Source organism: Mus musculus, chromosome 13 (assembly GCF_000001635.26).
Source record: "Mus musculus strain C57BL/6J chromosome 13, GRCm38.p6 C57BL/6J".
NCBI lineage: Eukaryota > Metazoa > Chordata > Mammalia > Rodentia > Muridae > Mus > Mus musculus.
The window spans coordinates 56362462-56386140 of record NC_000079.6 but is presented as its reverse complement, the minus strand read 5'-3'; the positions used below and the strand labels follow the sequence as shown (position 1 = coordinate 56386140).

General features: G+C 47.5%; 2 long non-coding RNA genes across 5 annotated transcripts in view; both read right to left on the bottom strand.

Moving 5' to 3' along the window:
• Gm46418 overlaps nucleotides 1–3424 on the bottom strand; it is a 41096-nt gene extending 37672 nt beyond the window's left edge. For all 4 annotated transcript variants that reach the window (XR_001780958.2, XR_001780956.2, XR_001780957.2 and 1 more), the window contains exon 1: nucleotides 3257–3424. This is a non-coding gene — a long non-coding RNA (predicted gene, 46418). The remainder of the gene's footprint in view (nucleotides 1–3256) is intronic.
• Nucleotides 3425–17283: 13859 nt separating this feature from the next.
• Gm10782 (predicted gene 10782) lies at nucleotides 17284–23241 on the bottom strand. The gene is made up of 4 exons (NR_046061.1): nucleotides 22865–23241; nucleotides 20166–20424; nucleotides 18672–18899; nucleotides 17284–17899 (listed from the first exon to the last, which is right to left on the bottom strand). It is a non-coding gene; the product is annotated as a predicted gene 10782 (long non-coding RNA).
• Between the last annotated feature and the right edge of the window lie 438 nt (nucleotides 23242–23679).

Genomic DNA, 23679 nt, shown 5'->3' with positions numbered 1-23679 from the left:
CAAGGACAGCAGAGGCCTCCTTCAGGCCATCCCTGGGCAGCTCTTCCTTTGCTCTCAGGATGACAACGGTGTTTGGCTTCAGTTTGCTTTGCTTGAAAGCAGCTACTGTGAAAACAGTGTTAATGGGACTATAGATTATTGCTGAGCTTCAAGGCGAGAGGATGATTGATTGCTGATGTCTAACTTGAAACAGCATAAGCCTTGCAGGCAGGCTGCCACATTAGCCCCCTCTAGCCAAGGCTGGTAAGTTTGGAGATCTCAGGAAGAGACCTCTCTCTTCTCTGTAAGGAGAGGCACGTAGGAGCCACCAGCTAAGCACTGTCTCTGTCGTCTAGTTATTGCACCTCAGTACATACAGGGCCCACAGGTAAGATCGGCCCTGGGGCTTCTCAGGCCTAATCCCTTCATTTGATGCAAAGTTCCCCATGTTCATGGCAACTAAAACAGGTTTCAAACCCACAATCCTCTGGGGCAGTTCTCCACAGTCAATGAAACAGGGTTAGATCTCTCATAACAAACCAAGGTAAGTGGTAAGTATTCTAATGAAATATAAAGTTTAAAATCTTAAAAAACAAACCAAAACTAAGAACACTTCAAGTCATTAGCAGTCCCCTCAGAAATCAAATGAGGAAAAAGCATACCAATTTACTTTTGAAATTCAAGATGATTTAGTTTGAGTGTTTTGTTTTGAGACAGGGACTCACTCTATAGCCCAGGCTAGCCTTGAACTTGTGACAGTTCTTCTACCTTAGCCTCCCCCGTGCTGGGGTGACAGGTGTGAGCACCATCCCTGGTATTGTCAGAGCACTTAATTTAACTTTAACTGCTATGTATGTCTACTTTAAAGGCGATCAGAGGACCAGGAATATGAGGTCAGTTGTACTGGCTGGTTTTGTGTGTCACCTTGACACAAACTGGAGTTATCACAGAGATAAAAGCCTCCCAGGAGGAAATGCCTCCATCCAGCTGTAAGGCATTTTCTCTATTAGTAATCAAAGGTGGGGGGCATTGTGGGTGGTGCCATCCCTGGGCTGGTAGTCCTGGGTTCTATAAGAAAGCAAGCTGAGCAAGCCAGGGGAAGCAAGCCAGTAAGCAGCATCCCTCCATGGCCTCTGCATCAGCTCCAGCAGCTCCTGACCTGTTTGAGTTCCAGTCCTGACTTCCTTTGGTGATGAACAGCAATGTGGAAGTGTAAGCTGAATAAACCCTTTCCTCCCCAACTTGCTTCTTGGTCATGATGTTTGTGCAGGAATAGAAACCCTGACTAAGACACCACAGTCTTGGCTGTGAAGTTGTTGAGGCGAAGGTAGCCTGGGCTATAGGAGACCCTGTCTCCAGAAGGACAATTTAAAGGCATTTGGAGAGCTGTTTACTCTGGGGGGCCTTGCATTCTAATGCAAGCCTCCACTCTTGGGGCGTAAGTTGCAATGACAGACAGGCACGGGCAGATCCAGCTGACCGGAAAACAAATATGCCTCTCCTTGTTGACTGGCAGGCTTAATTGGCAGCCTCCTCCTATTTAATTGCTAGATTATCAGCAATGACAGTGGGTATCTGCATAGCATATAAATGTGGAGGGTGACTCTGCCCTGAAACATTTTCCAGAGATTCAGACCTGGAAAGAGGGCTGATAGCACCCTGGACACGCACCGCTGGGCTTCCTGTCTGCCCAGACCTTACCCTACACCTGCTATGTTTCTGAATAAGCAGTAACCCATTGGAAAGACAAAGTGGGAAGGAATTCTGGAACACTAAAAAGTGGTCCATCAACAACAGCCCATCTGAATTATTGTTACCTATTTTTCTATTTGGACGATACAGGTATTCTAAATCCATTCATAGAAAACTAAGCCAGGCATGGTAGTCCATGCTCATAATTCCAGGACTCAAGAAGCTGAGGCAGAAGGATGCTGTGCATTTAAGACTGTGAGATAAGCCTGGATTATGTGAGTTCCAGGTCAGCCTAGACTCTAAAAGAAATAAGGAAAGAAGGAAGGGAGGAAGGGAAGGAGGAAAGGGAGGGAGGGAGGGAGAGAGGGAGAAAGAAGAGGTTGGTGTCTTATAAGTCCATTCTTTTTCTACAGGGTTTCTCTGTGTAGCCCCAGCTGTCCTGGAACTCACTCTGTAGACCAGGCTGGCCTCAAACTCAGAAATCCGCCTGCCTCTGCCTCTGACTCTGCCTCTGCCTCTGCCTCCCAAGTGCTGGGATTAAAGGCGTGCGCCACCATGCCTGGCATTTATAAAACCATTCTTATCAGTACATCTCATGGTCCATGACACAGGGCCTCCTTTTTGGCTGCACTGAGATGGACCCATTGCCATATGAAGAGCTATCCTGAGCTATCATCTACATTTTACCCAAAGGCTTCTTAGTTTGAGTAGTGGTTTGAGCTGCTCTTGAGAGGCCCTGTACAAGGACTTACAGCCCTTCTAGGCTGCCTCAGGATGGAAGGGAAGTGAGCCAAGGCCCATCCCTCCGCCTGCAGTGGTCCAGCTGCCTTGCCTGTATCCTTGTCCTAGGCTTAGGGTACACTCACCCCACTGCATCCAAACCACGTCTAACCCCCAGGGATGTGAGTCTGGAGCCACCCACTGCTCAGCTGCGAGCATGATCTCTGAAGCCAACACTCAGTTAGTTCCCTCTGCATTTTGCAAAGCTTCTGGACAGAAAAAACTCCCATAAAAAGACAAGTGCCTCCCAGAACAGGGTTGCCTAACTCACTCTCCTTTCAACCCTCTTTAGCCCAAGAAAATCTTAGGACGTCCTAGTTATGTAGGCACATAAAGTCATCATAAAAACAAAAACATTTGCTGGTAATAAATCACAAAGAAAAATTTTAAACAACTGCTTGATATATATAGTATTTACACATGTGTGTTTATACTTATTTTAATATATTTATTTATATATTATATACATAAGACAAGTGACAAGATTATATGTATGCATTATGTATGTATATTTACATAGTGAGATAGATGTGCTCCCCCCCCCCCAGGAGTTAAATTTTGCCAAATATCTAATATTGCTGGAGAAAGAATTTTTACATCTCTCTGAATTTGTCAGAATATTCATTTTATAATCATCAATACCAAGAATACTCCTTCACAATTTTGGGATTTTTCAGAAATTCCATCCTAATCCTAAAGCCAAATTATATTTAATGATCTTTTTTTAGTGAAACTCAAGTCAGAAACTCAAACAGCAACTTTGAAAGTGGAAGATCCTAGCCACACAAACCAAAGATAGACTTACGTAAGAGGTAAACTGTTGTGGTCCCCTGTAGTGTGAGGTCTGCACAGGGAGCAGGAGGCACCAACCCCTCTCCTGTGACAGTCTGAGTGTGACAAGATGTCTATGTTGCTGAACCAAGGATCAGATAAGGGGTGGTCTCAAGCCCCAAACTATTCACTAGATACGGCTGTGCATCCTAAACCAGTAAGACCGGAATTTGGGGTAAGGCCTGCCCTATGGGAAGAGAGATCAGGAATGTCTTACAATATGGGACATATCACACATTGATGATAATAAAACAAACAACCTGAGCAGCTGAGAGAAATGCAAAACTTCTTTGTCCTTTAAAGTCACCGTCTCATGCCAAATCAGCAAGCCAGCCATTTTTTTTTCTCTATGCTGCCGGATTTTCTGTAGAATAATATATTTAAAATGCTTTACACTGGGGCACAGCGACGCACACTTTTAATCTCAGCACTCCCGGGCCAAGGCAGGCAGATCTCTGTGAGCTGGAGGTCAGGCTGGTCTACATAGAGAGTTCCAGGCCAGCCATGGCTAGATATTGAGACCCTGTGTCCAAAACCTCAACCTGCACCCCCACCCCTAGCCCCACCCCAACTCCCGTGGTTCATTTTTTTACTTTCTTGTTATCCACTTATTTCCTATACTTACATGCTAAGGAAATGAAGATAGGAAAACATTGTCTTTCTTTCCTACAACTAAATTGATAAAAACCTGGATGTATATGAAAACATCCTCAGTTCTAATACAGTGTATCATGAACTGTGTACTGTCCCTGTTTCAGCCAGCACCCCCTGGCTGGCATGGCATACCAGCATGTGCAGTGCAGAGTGCAGCTGTGGCATACACCTGATGTGCAGCGAGTGCTAGACGTTCCTGTCAGCCCACCTGCGCTGCATCGGGTGAGCTCGCTATACACTGGGAGGTTTACTTGCTGTGTGTTTAAAACCTTTTTACTCCTGACCGTCCCCTACTCAGCCCCACACTCAGTTATACGACCCGGTATGAGGTTGTGGCCCACAGTTTAAGAAGCTGGAAGTTAGGTCAGCCTGTCTCTCTTGGCTTGCTCTAAAAGTTCTATAGTAGGAATCTCACACCTCAGGATGCCCTCCAGGCCTGAGAAAACCAAGACAGCTGTTGAGCCTATGTCTAAACAGCCAAGGAGGCAGAGACATAGGACCCTACCCGCAGTGTGGCGTCTCTTGGGATGGAACAACTCGACTCTCCCCAGCCCCTGTTCCCCTGCAGAAGCCCAAACCCAGTGCTGGTTGCCATGCAAGACTTGGGCAAGCAAACCTGGCAGAATCCAGCCCTGGGTGAGGAGCCTTCTGTCTCACACTCCTCAGTAGAACCATGGCCTCCAGCAACGGGGATATCTGAGAGCAAAATTTATGAGCCCTGTTTCCACTGGATTCGGCCTTTTAACCCCAGGGGCGCTTAATTGCCTTCTCCAGCCTCCCTTTAATAACCAGCTCCACTCTTGGCCAATTTTGGCTGAATTGAGAAACGTTGACTGTGCGTCTGGGAATGGAAAGCTCATTACTTGATACTTGATACAGCCTGTGCCAAATCCTTCACTCATTCATTTCATTGTCGCGGCATCTTTCCATACAGAAATCCGCGTCATGGCAAAAGCTGTAGACCCAGAGCGTCTGTGAGCCTGTATTTTGATAAGAATGCCTGCCACCTAACTCTGGAACGTGAGTCGCACAATGACTTGTAATTCTCAGGCTCTTCCAAAGGATTCCAGCCTCTCTTTGGGGGGCTCCCAGCCCCAACCTCTCCTTCTAAAGCAAGCACACAGAGTCAGGTGTAGACATCTGGTTCCTGTTTTTGGAGTCAAAATTGATCTGCTGGGTGATTCTTGGCAAGTCACTTAACCTCTCTGAGCTTAAGCTTCCCTAATCCTGGCTCACCAGACACCTCTCAGGAGGAGGGGCTGGTGGCCACTTAATGAGCAGGTGTTTGGGGGAGGGATAGCTGAATCCCAGGGAAAAGAGGGGACCAAAGTGGGACGAAGCTGGAGGGGTCTGAAGGCATAACCCAGCAGTAGCTAAGCCTGCAGATTAAAGTGGAGACGGTCATTTGTCCAGCCGTTCTCATGTTCCACTGATGCAGTCTTGAGTGTTTAGGGCCTTTGCAGTACACTGGTCTCCAGGTGGCCTTGCTCAAGTCACCTTGCCTCCTGTGGGCTTCATCCTATGAGGTGTTTCTCGGCCCCACTAGATTCTCATTCTTTTGTGGATCTCGAGAGTGTTCCAACCCAGAAGAAGATCCCCGTCCTTATGCATGGGCTTTCCCCTCATTAGCCTTAGAGTTTTCTACCATCCCTTCATTTGGGCAGAAACTTTCTGGTGTAACACACAACGCAGGGCTCTTGAGACGCCTCTCCATCCCAGATGAGCCCAGACTGGCAGCCAGCTGAGCCTGAATGACTGGGTCATTTCCCAGTTCCCAGCACTTCTGAGTCCTCTCCTCAGTCTTCTGCTGCTGTGGTCCAGGCAGAGCTGGACTCCCAAGAACAGAATCATTGCTGTTTGAGAGAAGCCAGGCCAGAGGAGACTGGGATGGGTTGGAGGGTGGAAAAAATGCCCAATTGAATAAAACACATCTTCACCTTTAATGCCTTACTGGCATCTCTTGCTCCATTGTAGGGCACATTCCTGCATAGAGACAGAAGCCTTCAGAGAGATGAAGAGTCTTCACGGTGGAGGACACCGAGTTCAAGCTTGCGCAGTTGGCTCAGGCCCTTTGGTAGTTTAGACTGACCTGATATGTATGTATGCTGCCACCAGGGGTGGATACTACTGAGAACCAACCTCAGCTGAGCAACTCTCTATTTCTCTCTCACAGCCATGAGCAGTGGCAGGGCGTAGGGTAGATGGGTGGGCAGGATAGCTAAGAGGGAGCCGAAGACCTGGATGGGGCTCATCTTTGAGAAAGAGGAGGCAGGGGATGACCCAAGGGGTTGTGAAGCCCCCCAGCTTCTTACTGCCAAAGGACAGCAGGAGAGCACCACCTTATCTCGCTGATTTCACAAAGGGCAGGGGTCAGAAGCATTGGTCCTGCCAGGTTAGGTTGGCAAACTCACCGGCCATGTCGAGCAGACCTATCGGCTCCAGGTAGCCTTGACTCCAGAGAGAACTCAGCCAGGTGGGCGTGGGAATGGCTGGCAGAGAAAGCATCTATCTTACTGCCCCCTCTGCTTCCCACCTCACAGGCAGTGACAGCTCCCCCAAGGACTCGGGTAGGCCACAGGGCCAGACTCATTTCCATTGCTTCCATTGTCTAAGTTGAATGTCACCTTCTCACACCAGGAGTCAAGCAGGGGACCGGAACTACAGTCCCTGGTTAGTAATCCTTTGGTCCCTTCTGGTGTCAGCTCCTGAGTGGTCCTGTCAGATACGTGTGAATGTGGCCCAGCTGCAGCAGAGCAGCAGTTACGTCCATGACAGACTTCTCCACTGTGTCTGGGTCTCTTCACATGCTCACACTGCCCCAGGTATAGCCAAGAGAACTGGGTTCCAAAGTCATGTCCCTTACAGGAAAGTCTGGGTTATGTAAAGCCAGACCCCAATAAGGATGGAGATTGATGGTAGGAGTGGACGGTGGAGATGGATAGTAGAGATGGGTGATGGAGGTGGATGATGGAGATTGATGGTAGAAGTAGATGGTAGAAATAGATGGTAGAGACAGATGGCAGAGATGGATGGTGGTGATAGAGAGAGATGGATGATAGAGATGGATGGTGGAGATGGATGGTGGAGATAGATGGTGGGGATGGATGGTGGAGATGGATGGAGATGGATGGTGCAGAGTGATGGTGAAGATAGATGATGGAGATGGATGGTGGAAATGGATGGTGGAGATGGATGGTGGAGGTAGAAGTAGAGACCAATGATGGAAATAGAGAAAGAACTGGAGATAAATGGTTGTATACAAGATTTAACACCACTGTGCTGTATACTTGAAATAGTTAATGTGGTAATTCTTGTAACGTGGGTTTTACTGCAATTAAAATAGGAAGGAGTCTTGAAGTATTTGCCCAGAAATCCATACACAATAAGCCCCACTCAGGGTAAAGACAGATATCCAACCACAGCGCCGTAAGAACTAAAAGGAGAAGACTGATTAACAAAAGCAAAGCAGATGCCATTTCATACAAAACCAACTAGAGCGCCACGGTGTAGTGTACTCCCAGAATACACGATCTAAGGGGGAAACGCCGCCTATAATGGCAACCCAGTGTCATCGTGGAATTGGGACTTATGACCACGTGCTGTTGGCCAAGAGAGGAGAGCAGCATTGAAGACAAAACTCAAGATGATGCAGAGGAAGCGAAGCTCTCAACAGTGTCCCCACAGTGGCAGGTGTTCAGAACACAAGAACACAGCTGTCATGTGATCCAGATGTCACTATGGAGTGTGTGGCCAAAGGAAATGAAAACACAGCATTAAGGAGACATTTAAGGGGCTGAGGATCCAACACAGTGGCAGAGCATTGGCCTAAGATAGGGAAACAGGACCTGAGTTTAAGCAAAAGTATGGAAGCAACCAAGACTTCTACTGGGTAAAGGGATAAATACGATGTAGTGCATGGGAACAACAGAATGTCAGTCATGGAAAGAATAGAAGCTATCATTGCAGCAGAATGGATAAAACTGGAGGGTACTATACTAACTGAAATAAATAGGTTGCAGAAATCAAAATAAGGTAGGCCCAGAGAGGTGGCTCTGCAGGTAAAACACTTCCCAAGGACCTGAGTTTGGTAACTGGGCACCCACATGGTGAAGAGAACTCACTCCCACGAGTTGTCTTCTGACTTCTGCATGCTGTGGTCACAAAAGCTTACAGGTTTCCCACAAGTGAGCAGCATAAACTTCTGCAAGACGACATCTCACACCACAGCACTGAAGTTAGAGTCCATAGCCACCTGCCACCTGGCTGCTGCCAATTGCAGGAAAAATGTTGGGTGGGGTTTTTTTGTTTGGTTTGTTTGGTTTGGTTTCTGTCTATTTCTAAACCTACAGGAACATTCTGTGTCCTGCCAGGCTGTGAGTAGGAAAGGAGTCCTCCGGGATTTCTCTGAAAAATTCACAGGGATGAATCCAAGCTGATGGAGGAACCTTTACTGGAAACTCACATTCCCAGAACAGAGGAATAGAAAACATGGGTAGAGGGTCTTCAGGCTATCAGCCCCGAGAGACGACAGGGCTCACTCTCTCATCAAGCTACTTTCTGGGAAGATACAGGAAGCCTGACCTTGCCTTGCCTGCTGACCACCCAGCCCATCAGCACTTACTTGGCAGGTATGTGTTCTTCCTTCCGGAGCTTCTTCCAAACCAGAGTTGCTGATTTCACAACCTGCCAAACCCTTGCTTCCAGAAATTTCTTCCTTACCCCTCTTGTGGCTACAAAACTGCAATGTTCCAAGCAGGGGATTTCTCAAAACTTCTCAGTCATCAAGCATGCCAGTTGGCCCAAGGCGAGGTAAAATGTGGAGGCACTTCCCAGCTTCTCAGACTTGGGGGGTCAGTGGGCCAGTGAACGCCAATTCCGGTCCTGACCACATGTCGAAAGCCTTTACAAAGCTTAAGTCTTTAGTTACTAGATTTTGTCTTGTTCATAGATCTTTAGACCCCGCCCTCTTTGCACTCCATCCCTTGGCCAGAGCTGACCCCACACAGAGCTTTCTCCATTCTCACTCAGTCAATAATAATATGTGTTATTGACAGGCCTGGCTAGGCCCATGGAGACCTGACATCAATGCCAGGGATGCAAACAGTATTGGAAGTGTGGGGATTCCTTGGGCCACTCAAAAAGGATGTCTGCTCTTGGGAGCAGCCACAACCACTCTGTGACCAGACTGGCTCTGCCTCCTTCCATTCAGCCATTGAACTTTATACTCTGCTCTCAACCTGAAACAGTGTGATTGCCTGGGAAGGATTGTGAGGTGAGAATTTGGGGAACAAAGGCACCTTTGGGGTGCGTAAGGGCTATGGAATGAGTGTTCATCATTGGTCAGGGGCAGGGTGTTGGGGATGCCACATTTGTATGAGCAAGAATTCCAGGTGGTGCTGGATGTGACCTGACCAGGGGAAAGGAAATCTAACCAGGCTACTAGCTACATGATATTTCCTGGCAGGGCAAAGGTGGGAGTGCAGGACTATCTAACATGCAGGTCCAGAGCAGGAGAGGGAGTGGGCCCACTCCTACCTCTCCCAAGATGAGATTTCTGGGGTTGGACATGACTCTACCATGTTCCCACTGTGGACCTGCTCCTCCTGGTTCCACAGTTTCCTGGGCCCACAAGCCATAAAACGGCTAACTAGTTATCACAACTAATCATGTTAGCAACCTAGACAGGTTGCACCTCACTATGAGATCATGGGTAGAATTATATGTTTCATATGAAAGACTGTGTCAAGGCAAATGTTGCTTAGATGCTGTCCATAGTCCCATTCTTCAGACTGAGTAACTTCTGTTTATCTCAGAAAGAGGCAGTCACTAGTCCATTCTGAGGACCACAAAATGTTTTTAATTGTGGTAAATTATAATTGGGATCCACATTTTATCTCTCCATGGTTGGTAAGTGGAAATTGTAGGTTACTGGGGTCTTTTTGTTCATACACAGATGTGCACACAAACACAGTCATCATACTTGTATATGCTAGAGAAGCACACATCCAAGTCCTTTGCCTTATCCTGGACCAAGTTGGAAAGAACCAAGAAACTGTCTTGACAATGAGTAAGGCCAGAAATGATGGAGTAACAGATTCAGATCTCTTTAGCTGAGAGCCGATTACTATGTGCCTGAAGCAACTCCCTGGGGCCAGGAAGAACCTGCTGTCGGTGAGGAACACTCACCAGAGATGGATCACCCAGAGTTAGCAGGAGCTTATCTTGCCACGATCCAGAGTCGAGAAGCCTTTTGTAGGCTATGGGGCAACATATTCAAGGTGGGAATCTAGACATTTTCAACTAGAGGCTGTTCTGGCCTCTAGGAACGAATCTTAGAAAGAAGTCATTAGAGGATTAAACTGGTTCTAAGTAGGGTAAGCGAGTTCCAGAATAAAGATTAAGGATAGAGGAGTACAAGACCCAACCCCACTAGTCTGGCATTCTCTGTCTGCATAACATCAAGACGGAAAAGTCAACACCAACAGACCCAGACATGGCACAGGAGGCAGAACTAGCAGACCAAGAAACATAAAGGCTCGTCATACTATTTTACCTGTGTTCCGGGAGATACAGGAAGGCGTAGGCTGTTGAGAGGAGACATGAGAGATGCCCACATGCCCTGCAAAGTCTTTAATGAAGGCACATGCTAGAGAAGGTAAATAGAATAGGGACAGCTCAGGGCACAGAACATAACTCAGTGGTATCGAACTCGTCTATGAGTGTGGGGCCTGGGTTCACCCTCCAGTACTGGGAAGGAAGTGTCAAAGAAAAGATGATTGAACTTGAAGACACACCAATGGAAAGTGTCAAGAGATAAATGGGAGCGAGGGCTGTGGGGAAGGGGCAGGAACCAGAAAGCTGAGAGGTGGCTTTAGTGACTGAGGAGATGCAACCGTAATCCCAGAGAGACAACAAAGCAAAACAAACCAATGCCCCAAAACTTAAAGTGAATATTTAAAAATATCTGAATTGTATAACGAATTCATCTATAAATTCACATTAATCCTGATTAAATTCTCAAAAAAGAAATTTCCCAGAGTAGGAATGGTCAAGTTAGATATGTAGAGAAATGGAAAGGGCCTACACTATAAATAAATAATTTTTAAAAATCTTTGAAAAAGAACAATAATAATTGGAAGATTCACACCACCTAATTTGAAGACATAATTATACACCAATCAGGCAGTGTGGTATTTACATAAGGTAGATATACCAAAAGGAGGCGCATAAAGATCCAGACACAGACCTCCATATATACCAAGGAAGGACTTCTGATAAAGAAGAAAGCTCTGCCCCAGGTCATGTGAGAGCCATCAGACAGCTGTGGGTTAACAACAGCAAGACCCATTCCTCCTACCTCACACCATGCAAGAAAATGAATTTGAAACAGACAAGAGACCCAACGCAAGCACTAACATCGTGAAATCCATGGAAGGTCAACTCAGTAAAGTCTGAATGACTCTGGGCTTGGGGAGAATTTCTTAAAGATGACACAAAGACCACAGACCACTTTGATGAAGAAATTAGACATCATCAACATCTCAAATATTCGCTCACTGAAAGATCTCTTCATGGAAATAAGGGGGGCAATCCACCAATTTAAAAAAAAAGGGTAAAACATCTGATTTTGACTTAGAACATATAAAGAATTCTTGGAATTCAGTAATAAAAAGAGACTCCAGCTTCAAATGAGAACGAGTCAGAGCCAATATTTCACTGAAGAAACGACAGACACATGGCAAGATATGGACCGTGTTACTCATTAGGGAGACAGAAGCTGAAATGGCAACTGGCTCTCACTCCACTAGAATGACCAACAGTAAAGTGTCCACACCTCACCACGTGAGGCCTGACACTCCGGTGCATCTCAGGTTGAGGCTCGGTAAGGTGCAGACGCTTTGAATCACGGCCCAGAGGTTTCTCAGGAAGTTCCATTTCCACCTTAGACCAGCTACCAGTTTCATCCAAAGAGAAATGGAAACCCATTTCCACACAGAGACTCTTCCAAGGATGTTCATTACGGTTTCATCTGTAATAATCCCACACTGGAAATTAGCCAAGCGCCCATCAACAGTCAAATGAGCACGCCTTGTGGAAGAGTCACGTAATGGAAGATGACTCAAAAGGAACAAGGCTGGGTGCGTGCTACAGCATGGTGGATGTCAAAATAATTACGCCGAAAGAAGCCAGATCAGAAAGATATAGCCTCAGTTCTTCCCGTTATTAAAAATTCTAGAAAATTCAAATTCATCTCCAGAGATGAAATCCAGGCGATCATCGGCCTGGGGATGGTGAGTTGGGAGGAAATATTTACAAGAACCTGAGAGAACTTTGAGAAATAAAGAGTGTAACTATCTTTTTCAAAAGATTTATTCGTGTATTTGTATGTTTGTGTGTGACTTTAATTTTTTCAAAACCTATTTTAAATGATGGTTCTCAAACATTTTAACCTCCCTTGTAGCCCACCACACACCAGAGGTAGTAGAAAGGAAAGGTTACCAAAGAAGTGGACCCTGTTTAGAAAGGTTCTTTGGAGCAACTCCCATCTCTGTTGTCTGGAAATCGGCAGTTCAGTTCACAGGTTAGCAGACAGGGGCAACTCGATCCACTCACAAACACCTCGTGGATACACCAAGCAGTCCAGAACGGTAGAGTAGGGGAAGCAACAGCAGGGGCGACATGACCTAGCAGAGATAGCCAGGCCTCAGGCTCAGCTCAAGTCAGCAGGAGGGACCAGCAGGAACTCCAGGAGAAGTTCTGGGCTGTGCCTCTCTCAGGGAAGCAAAGATCAACAAAGATATGAGACCCATAAACTTGCACAGCTCTCTCTGGAGTCCCGTTTATACCTTCCAAACATCACATGTCCTCCACGTGTCTTGCCTCAGCAAGTGAGTCTATCTCAGCTGACGTCACTCTGCCAATCAACCCGAGTCCTCGGAAGCAGCAAGAAGCTGGGGCACACCATCAGGAGTTTTATGGTGTGTTTCTCTCTATGGAGACCCAACAAATGCAGCACATGCCTACACAATGTAAGGCAGACCAATACATGTGTGTTGTTAGCAAAGAATCCTTCATCGCGTGTCCTTTCACATGCTTGCTTTAGCAGAACATCCTTTCACCTGTGTCTGCTTCAGGAAAACACTCCTTCATGTGTTTGTCTCAGCAAAACACCATGCAGCACAACTGACTCTCCAAAAAAAAACCCTTAAGTTTCCACGTATGTGTGCCGGCATATGAGTTTGTGTATTACTTTCATGCAGATGCACGCAAAGGCCAGCAGAGGGTGCAAGAGTTGTGAGTTACCCGGATGTTGAGCACATCTAGACCCTCTGATGAGCAGTGAGTGCTCTTAACCAATGAGCCATCTCTCTAACGCCTGTGTTTATTATCTTGGTTGTAGTTGTGGTCCTCACAGAGCTACACATACACCAAATACTTTAAATACAAGTATCGAGTGCACATCTATCCCAATAAAGTTGTTTAAGTAAGGATAACTTTCAAAAAGCCATAAGAAACAAAGAATGAGATCGGGTGTCCACCCCCAGCACACCTGCCGGGATCCGACTGGCCAACCTCACTTTCCCATGTCACACCACTCCAACCCAACCGTGGCTGGTCTCAGCGGTTAGCAGCTGGATCTATGACCCTAACACTTCAGAACTTGACACCAGAGGCAAGACCACGGGCTGCTGCGGCGGTGGCCACGGTCCCACACTCTGATGGGAAGACTCTCTTCCTGTCATTTAGCCTACTCAGTGACAGAAAATAATGTGAGAGATAAATAAAAGAAAGAAAGAAAAGGTGAGGATAAGTGGCCGGTCTCAGGCATTGCTGACAGCTGTCCCGAACGAAGCTGGGTTTATGAGAAGTTCAACTCGGTCAGCATCTTGCTCATTCCAGCATCACCCCCACCCCACCCCCACGCCCCAACGCATCCACAGCCCTGAGAAACCCTCTTCCTTTACAGTCTCCAACTCCTCCCTGGCACATCTCCAGAGGGGCTATGATTGGGTTACGTACAAGTTTCCGAGCTTGCAACTTCCTTTTGCTCATAAATCAGCGCCTGCACACTCAGTTTCTCCTTCTGCTTCCATAGTATTAATAGCCCCAGGTCCTGGGAGCATTCGAGAACTGTTCCAATTTTGGTTTGAAAATCAATTTAGAAGCTAGTGGTTGGCTTTGTTCAGACTTCCGATTCCCCCGGGAAGGCTACTTCCTACAAACTGACCAAGTCGGGGGCAAGGGGCTTCTCTGAAAACTCTGGATACTTTGGTTGCAATGATTTTCTTCCACACTCTGCCCCCCAAAATTTAAAAGTTCATATGGGAGAAAAGAAAAGCTGATAAGGTTTTTTTGTTTGTTTGTTTGATTTTAAGAGTTCATTCCAGGGTAGGTCAGATTCCATTGCAAAAACAAAAGGATAAATAAGAAATTCAGTGGCATTCGGTCAGACTGTTAGTCTAGATGTTTGTTTTAGAAACTTCTCTCTCCTAAATTAGTCCGGCTTCCTCCATAGGCCGCCAGCCTCCTGCAGGGATAGTGAAGCAATGTCAGGTCTCAGCAGATGCTAACAAGGTGGGGCTGGCTCCCCAGCAGGTGGGAGCAAAGACTGCTGGCTAATGGGTCCAAGGGCCTGCCTCCCCTCATCCCCCCTCCCCATCAGCCAGTTGGGACCTGCTTCAAAGATAAAGGAAACAAAGGGGCCTTGGCTGGAGGACAGAATAGATTCTCACCTTCACAAAACACTCACAAGTTAGGAAAGACACAGCCAAGAGCGACATAGCTGGATTTCTATTGAGCCTCCAGCTGTAGAGAATACGGTTACCACTGAGTCCATTGGTGCCCTATTAACACCAACCTCCCAGGTCCAGGCCAAAGCTAGCTTGGCATCCTCCGCTGGTTCCAGGCTTGTCTGAATCACACCCTTACATTGTAAGCCTGGCATTCCATTTCCTGTATTTAGCTCCTTCGGTCTTCACTATGCCAGATGTTACAAGTGAGGCTTCATCTTTCTCTATACAGGTGGTTGGGACCAGTCCACGTGGGCACTCATGGCATATGCCCCCTGACTGAGCCTGAAGCTGGTCACATTACCTCAGCCACAGGATCCCTCCCATCTCCCACAAACAGGGACTCTGATCTAGCAGGGGTGGATGTCATTTCCCTCCAGTTCCCGCTCTGAGATACTCAGCATTTCAATAGATCTATAAAGACCTGCATCTGGGGAGGGAGATTATTAATCTATTCATTAGTGAGAAACAATGTGTCTTTTTAACCTGATATGTCTAATTGTGGAAGGGAACAAAGGCTGACGGTTACAGAGACAGGCAAAGGAGCATCTGCTTCTGTGACAAGGAGGTCCTCGGTAGCTAAGGGCACACAGCATCCCTTCTAAGCTCCCTGGGTGGAAACAGGATCCACACTGAAGCAAGTGATGGCAACAGGAAGCGTCCATTAACTGAGTCACCACATAGTGTACAGAGAGCTGCACATGCTCAGTTGGACTTCACTATCATCAGCCTTGAGTGACTTTAAAATTGAGTACCTTAAGCTCCATTCAAAAGGAGGAGTGGGGGCCTGGGAGGCTGTAAAGTAATGGATGGTTTGCTTGGAGGGAGCCAGTGCTGCAGAGACAACACTATTTCACAGGTCACAAAACCTATCCTCTATCTGCCACTAGGTCCTGCCTGGCTTTCCTGGTTGACATCAGCAGGAGCCAGGGCACTGACTTGAGCAGCCAAGGCACTGACTTGAGCAGCCTCAAGCTGACAGCGCTATGCAAGAACTAAAGACAGCTTGAATGGCAGGTCATCTCCTCCCTGTGCTGGTGAATCTGAGTGCTGCCATAACCAGCTAACAGGGACCTGGGGTGGGTGGGCTGGGCTGTCTCTGGTGATAATCCCTTTAAACACGTGAGACAGGTAATACCCTAAGTTAAATGGACCCAAAGTTAGGGAACGACCACACAGCGAAGCTGAGACTTGAATCAGACTGAAGAACAACCCAGAGTCCAACATGGCTTAACAACTCATGGGCAAAACCTTTTATAACAGTTAACTATCTTGTGACCCCAAGTCACCAGGACATCCAGCACTCTGGTCAATGAAGGAGGCTTTACAAAGTGCCCACAGGCCTTTTAGATAAGAGGCTCCCCGTTTCTAGGCTTAGGTTTACCACCATGGAGATCTGTCATCACTAAAAGCAGTTAGCAGCATGTGCCCACCAGACACAGTAGAGGGACAAAGGCTGGCACGTCCATCTTCCTGGCACCTGGGGTTCTACTGGCCAGGGTCACAGACTCTCATAGACCCTTGGAGAAGAGCAGGAGTTTTTTTCCATGATACTGTTAGTGAGAGCTCTGAGACTCCCTACTGACTAGAGTCCTACTAAGTGCTAGAGCCCTATTAAGTGCTGGAGTCCTACTAAGTGCTGGAACAGGCTTGGTCGTTCTACAGGCAGGCCAATGTTTCTGAGAACCAGGGCCCCCAGCTAGTGGCTAGTGATCACTGTGGTAATAAACACCCCCAACTCCTTCACACTAAGACAACAATTCTGAGTTATGGCCTATATTGTCCTCCTGAAGTTCCCAATGGAATTCACAACCATTGCCCATAAGAGAAGCTGCCTGACTATGCACTTACTTAATCCCTTTCCTATCTCTGTTACTGACCATTTCTTCCTGAGGTAAACTCCCACAACACTACATGGCCTCCATCCCATGTCTCAAAACCAGTTCAGCCCCGTTAAGTTGTTAAGCCATGTTGGATTCTGGGTTGTTCTTCTGACTTATCTTTGAAGTCACGGGCCATGGGTACTTCCTCCTTGCCTTCTGGGAAGAGCCTCCCCCAGGGCTGCTCCATGTGGCTCTGTTGCAGGGACTCACCTTGTTTGACTTTTGAGCTACTTATTCATTCCCGCATGGAAGCAAGGGGGCCACACTAACTGCCCTGTGTGGCCAGCTCAGGGGCTGAGCCCCTCATCAACTCCCTGCCTCTTCCATTTCCTCAGCAATGGCTTGCTGCTCGAGAACGGCTTTCACTGGCCAGAGCAACGGTGCTTCGTAACCTGGGTTCTGAGCCAGTTCACCTCCCACATATTCATGTCTGTCTTTTTCTATATGGGGATTCCCATTGCCGCTGGGATGGCACTATGGCCCTTTAGGGCAGGCCCACGGTGCTTAGTAAATGAATGTCAATTGACTGACATAACCTGAGCAGGGTATGTGAGCACCTGGCAGTTGACGTCTGAACTCATGTCACTCACAGATCGAGATAGCCAGCCTAGACCGGGCTGGTTTTGAAGAGAGGTTATTTCAGGATTTAGAAGATAGCAGAGTACCACTTCTCTGCTTAACTAGATATATTTAATGGCTGTCAGGTTACATTTTACTTGGCTGCGTATATAAATAGCTCATATCCCATTTTCAAACCACAAGTCAGTGTAGAGTCTCTTGAGTTCAGTTCCTTTGGCCGTTAAGGTGAAATCTTGGCTCCTTGAGGCACCAATGTTTATTAGCTGGGATTTTAAACGCATGATCAGGCATGAACTCATCCGCCACTCGTGACTGCTGTGCAGGCTTAAGATACCTTAGAGTGTGTCTGGAGCCATGTTGGCCTCAGGCAGCCCCATCATTACAGCCTACAGAGAGAGGCTGTCTTCATACCCCAGAGCTTTAATGGAAGAACTTGGTGGAGAGAAACAGATCCATCGCAGCATTCATGGCCAGAATTCCTCAAGTGATATTAGCACTATCCCTAAGCACAATCCAAAGGTGCATGTTTAGGATTGCCTGTAGTGCATTCTACCACGGCTGTATGGTAACTTCAGCTTGCAGCCCTGGTAAGTCGGTACTTCTGGGCATGATCTTGAGAAATGTTCCAAACTTCGCAGCAGGGTTGAAACTCACCTTGGTACAAAAGGATTCTCTTCCTGCAAGTTCGACCCTCTCTAACTGCCACAAACTCTGAAGATCAGAAGCAGCAGGTAGGAGGAGGAAGAGGTGGCGACCACACGAGGCACATCAAGAAGAGAGAACACGGAGATCAGAGAGAGAACGGAGAACAACTTGGTTTGAGACGTGAAGTGATTGGGAGCCAGCCCCTTCTCTAATGGCGCATGAGCAACAGCAACAGGACCTACCGCACAGAACTGTCTCCACTGTGTTCTTAATGTAGACCGAACTTTTAGGGACTCTCAGAACGTCCCTCCAGCCAGGCCCTACCACCTGCTGCTTATCATCCAGGTTCCCACAGAACAGCTCCCTGAGCCACAGGACTCGATGACTTCTCTAGTCCAAAGATCAAATGCCACCACAGTCCTCCACAAAACGTGGTAAGGTCTGTCACAGCAACGGTCTACTCTCGGGTACCAATTTCTGCCTTAGTTACGTTTCCAATGCTCTGGTAAAACTCCAAAAGCAACTTGGGAAGGAAAGGGTTTATTTGGCCTTTATGTCCCAAGTCACAGTCCACCGAGGGCAAGAACTCACGGCAGGAGCTGATGACGAGGACATGGAGGAGCACCACTTACTCTCTTGCCCACCATAGTTTGTTCAGCCTGCTTTCTTACAGCACCCAGGACCACCTGAGAGGGGACCACCTGTGGGGGGAAACACCTGTGGGGGACCACCTGTGGGGGGAAACACCTGTGGGGGACCACCTGAAGGGGGGAACCACCCACAGTGAGCTGGGCCCCTCACTTTACTCAATAATCAAGAAAATGAAATACAGACGTACCTACAGGAGGCGTTTCTCAACTGAGAGGCCCTCTTTCCGTGACTCAGGTCCGTGACGAGCTGACATAAAGCAAGCCAGCACACACTCCTGAGGGAAGGGGTGAGATGTGATTTGCCTTCACGCCTCTGGTGCCTACCATCACACGTAAGCCTGGGTTCAAGGTGCTAACATGTGTGCAGAGTGAATAACCGCACCATCTCTCCGTCCTGAATGTTTCTGAGAGCATTACTGTTTTGGAAACAAATGAAGGTGCTTTACCAACTGAACAGCTTCCCAGTGGCAGGGACTTCCCGGCCCGTCTACTGCTCACTCAGGCGTGTTTCTTTGGCAGTCTAGGTATACTCCAGATGCTAAGCAGCTGTTAGGACAATGTAGAGGAGATAATCTGAGAGCTGTGGATAAGTGGGTGGAGGCCACCAAAACCCAGTGGTGGGAAAGCTCAGGGCAAGTTCCAGAGGACACTGGAGGACATCGTCTAGGACTCGAGGTACAAGTGACGGGACAAAAGTTCAAGTGTGGAAGACCCAAGAGGTCATCAGGTGTCATTTCTAAGTTCCAAAAGATGTGTGACGCTCTCTAGAAAGACTTCTTCCCCAAACGCTAACGCTTTCCCAGACCCCTGCTCACAGGATAAATACTCCTTATTTTGAGAGACCCATTTCTGGTAAGCTTTATTTCCCACCTTCTGGATGATAAAGAGGCTGTTCACCCACTGACTTCCTCCCTCTCTTTTCCATGGCCACTCCCTCTGTGCCTTCTGTCTTCCAAAAACAAACCAGGTAGGAAACAGAATGGCTTTCTTTTCCTGTTCTAGGTCCCTGGCCATCTCAGTTGGGCTCTGAAGAATGGCATCTTGCCCCTAGACTCTCTGACTCTGAGTGACAGAACTTGATTAGACATCAAGTCTTTGCCCCACTCTTCCCAGAAACTTTGTACCATGGCTATCAAGACTGAAGATGACACCCAAGGAGCTGATAGCTGCCATAGTGGCTGGAACTGGGTTTCAATCCCCACTCTTGCTGAGCTCTTCCTGAAGATGGATTCTTTGTGTGAAAGATATCTGAAGATGGGATCACCAGGTATTCTACTGGGAAAAAACAACTATCTATCTCCTGGTCTAAAGCACACAGATTACTCAAACTAGCCTCTGAGACGTGGGGATACTTTTCTCTCTGAAGCTCAGTGCGCTTAAGACATAGGGGTCTTTCCAGATCTCTGGGGTGGAAACTTCCCCTGACATCACAGATTGGTGGTACAAGACAGACAAAGAGAGGTGGAGAGGGTTCCAGAGAAGGAGCAGCTATGGCAGACATTTGTAGAAGCATCTCACACCACATGAGTTCATCCCTGTCACCAGATCACAGGACATGATGAACGCTTTCATTTCTTTTCTAACTTATAAGAGCATCTTAGTTATGGCTTTATCTCTGTGAAGAGACACCATGACTAAGGCCACTCTTATTAAGAACAACACTTAATAAGGGCCTGGCTTACAGTTTCAGAGGTTCCGTCCATTACCGGAAACATGGCAGCTTGCAGGCAGGCAGACACGGTGCTGGAGGAGCTGAGAGTTCTACATCTTGATCCAGAGGCAGCAGCAGGAGACTGTGTGACACACTGTGTGTAGCATGAGCATAGATCTCAAAGCCTGTCCCCACAGTGACATACTTCCTCCAACAAGGCCACACCTCTTAAAGGTGCTACACCCCCAGAAGGCCTACTCGAACAAGGCCACACCTCCTAGTGCCACACCCTATGGGAACAAGCATTCAAACACATGAGTTAAGAGTCATACTTATTCAAACCATCACAAATAGTTTTATCGGTATGTGCTAATTATTCAGAGTAATGGGTTTTATTGTGACATTTTCATATATGGCTATAATGTACTGTGATCATATTAACACCTGTGCTGGCTAACTCCTGTGTGTCAACTTGACACAAGCTAGAGTCATCAGAGAGGAGAAAACCTCAATTGATAAAATGCCTTCGTGAGATCAGTTGTAGGCAAGCCTAGTGATTGAGCACAGGAGGGCCCATTCCATTGTGGGTGGTGCCACCCTGGGTAGCAGTGGTCCTGGGTTCTATAAGAAAGCAGGCTGAGCAAGCCATGGAGAGCAAGCAAGTAAGTAGCACCCCTCCATGGCCTCTGCATCAGCTCCTGCCTCCAGGTTTGAGCCCTGCTTGAGTTCCTGTCCTGATTTTCTCCAACGATTAACGGTGATGTGGAAGTATAAGCTAATAAACTCCTTCCTCCCCAGTTTGCTTTGGGTCATGAAGTTTCATCATAGCAACATAACCTTAACTGAGACAATGTCCTTGTATCCCCTATGCCTGCTCCTCCATCCCCTTTTACATCCATAATTGTCCCTTTAACTTTAGGGTCCCTTTTACCTCATATTTGACGCATGATACAGAAACATGCAATACTCGTCTTTGTTGAGTCTGGCTTATTTCTCTTAAGATGATGTTCCCCAGTTGTGCCTATTTTTCTGTAAACAACTTGCATTTCTTTCTTCTTTATTGCTGAGTAAAATTCTGCAATATGTATACATACACTCTATTTTCTTCAACTATTCGTAGGTTGATGGACAGCTGGATAAACCTCTATGTTGGTGACTGTGCCATGCACTCTGATAAACATGTCTTGTCTTAATTTAACTTCTTGCTTTATCAACTCTCAGTTTCTTGCATGCATCCTACATTCAGGTCAGACCGGGCGTCTGGCATCCATTGCAAGGTCTCTCAGTCTCAACATTACTGACATTTGAGCCAGGTTCCTAAAGGAATCCTGACTGATTCCTTTAGGTCTGCACCCAGATGCCATGTAGCTGATCACACCATTGTTCTATTTCTAGCTTTCTGGAAAGCACTCCATAATGGCTTCCATAGGCACTGCACTTACCCCCACCAACAATGCCACACTTAACACTTTCTGTAATTTGCACTCTTGAGTCAGGAATGGAGAGATCTGGGCAAGAGCTTTGCACTGTGAATCAGTGAGACTCTGGAGCTCTGGTTTGCACCAGGGTGAGGTTTTTGTCTCCTGGGGACATGTCTGGGGGACATTCTGTCAGTTGTGACATGGACTGGGGATGACACTACTGGGGGGTGGGGGCTGAGAGTGCTGATGAGCATCTCACAGAACATAGGACAACCACAAAGAAAACCTGGCTCAAATGTCAGTAATGTTGAGACTGAGAGACCTTGCAATGGATGCCAGACGCCCGGTCTGACCTGAATGTAGGATGCATGCAAGAAACTGAGAGTTGATAAAGCAAGAAGTTAAATTAAGACAAGATCTCAGATCTGAATTGTATTCAGCATGAAGTGTGCAGTTAGAAGAAAATTTCCAATTGCAGAGAGGCCCCACAGTCCTCTTGAGGTGACTCTTGAGGTCTCTGGCCTAAGTGACAGGTCAATTTGACTAAAGACAAGATACAGAGGAGGAGTAGATAAACATGGCTAAGCATGTGCCATCATGCACACGGTGTGCATCCCTGGTGTTACCGCAGCAAGACAGCACGCTGACCTGCTCAGAGAGCAGCAGGAATGTGGACCGGCAGCTGGCAGTGAGCAGCTCACTTGAAGCCAGAGTACTGAGGACAACACAGCCATCCAGAGGTTCCTAGGGACATGGGACTGGAATATCCACAGGGACTTGGAAGACCTTGTAGAAACAGGGATAGGAGAGCTGTCCCAGGACTGGGGGGGGGGGGGGGGGAACGAGGGAGGGAGGAGGAAGGAGCTGGTGGCACCAAAATGGGGCCAGAGCAGACACAGGGGCAATAAAACCAGAAGAGCAAGGAGCACAAGCAGGAGCTACAGGCCCTCTCTAGGTCAGTCAAAAGCTGTAAAACCATGACAAGAATGGGGAGGAAGAAGGCTGAGGCAGCTCACCATATCCTTCCAGAGAGAGCTGGTCTGGAGTTTGAACTTGGGTCTGCTGGCCATGTGTCAATGGCTTTCCCTACCTATATATAACAACAGACCACCACAGGATCACACAGATCCGTGGACAGGCTCCTTGCCTGCACACAGGAGGCTGGATGCAGTTGCTCCAGATGGGATGACAATGTACAGTCACCAGAACAGGGAGTCTGGTGTCACACAGGGAAGCTCCCCCTGCCCTACAAGCAGGAGCTACAGGCCCCTGGGGCTGCTGCATTAGTTTTATGTTAATCCCACTTAACCTCTGTGAAGCTCACAGCTTGAAGCTTGACACTCACTGTGGCGCCTCAGCAGAGGTGAGCTGAGCTCTGTGGAGGCCTTAGCCAGTGTGCTCCTCCAAGACTCATTTCCTGAGACGCAGGTGGATGAAGAAGAATCAGAAAAGATGTTCAACCATCCCAGTGGCCAGAGGAACACATTTAAAAGTAAGTACAAGACATTATCTTCCCCCAGCAGATTGTCAAGAATGAAGATCGGCAGCAGGGCTAGGCGCGTGGCAGCCAAGGTAGACAGGTCACATGGGCCACGTGCAGCGTTAGATGAAGCAAGGTTGGAGGAGCCGAGAGGTCTACATCTCAATCCGCAGATAGCTGTGAGTGTATGTTGAGAATTTAAGACCTTAAAGCCCCGCCTCCACAGTGGGCATACTTTCTCAAACAAGGCCACGCCCCCTCCAATGAGGCCATGCTTCCTTCGATAAGACCACGCCTCCTCCAATAAAACCACGCCTCCTCCAATAAGGCCACACCTCCTAGTCCTGTCAGTCCTTTATGGGCCAGTCATTCAAACACATGAATCTCTGGGGGCCATACCTATTCAAATCATAACACCCTTCTCAGTTGACCCCGTTATCATCACCCCAAACTTACATATGAAGGCTCTATGGCACTGGCAGAGTAAATATCTTAGAAAATGTAGCCAATAATTTTGATAGGGAGGAGTCACACCCCAGGCAATCTGCCTCTACTCCCAGGACATTTAATCACACTGTGAACCCAGACTGCGTTACTCTCTGGGAAAACCCGTTTTTTAGTTGCAGGGCAGCTCAGCCTTAGTA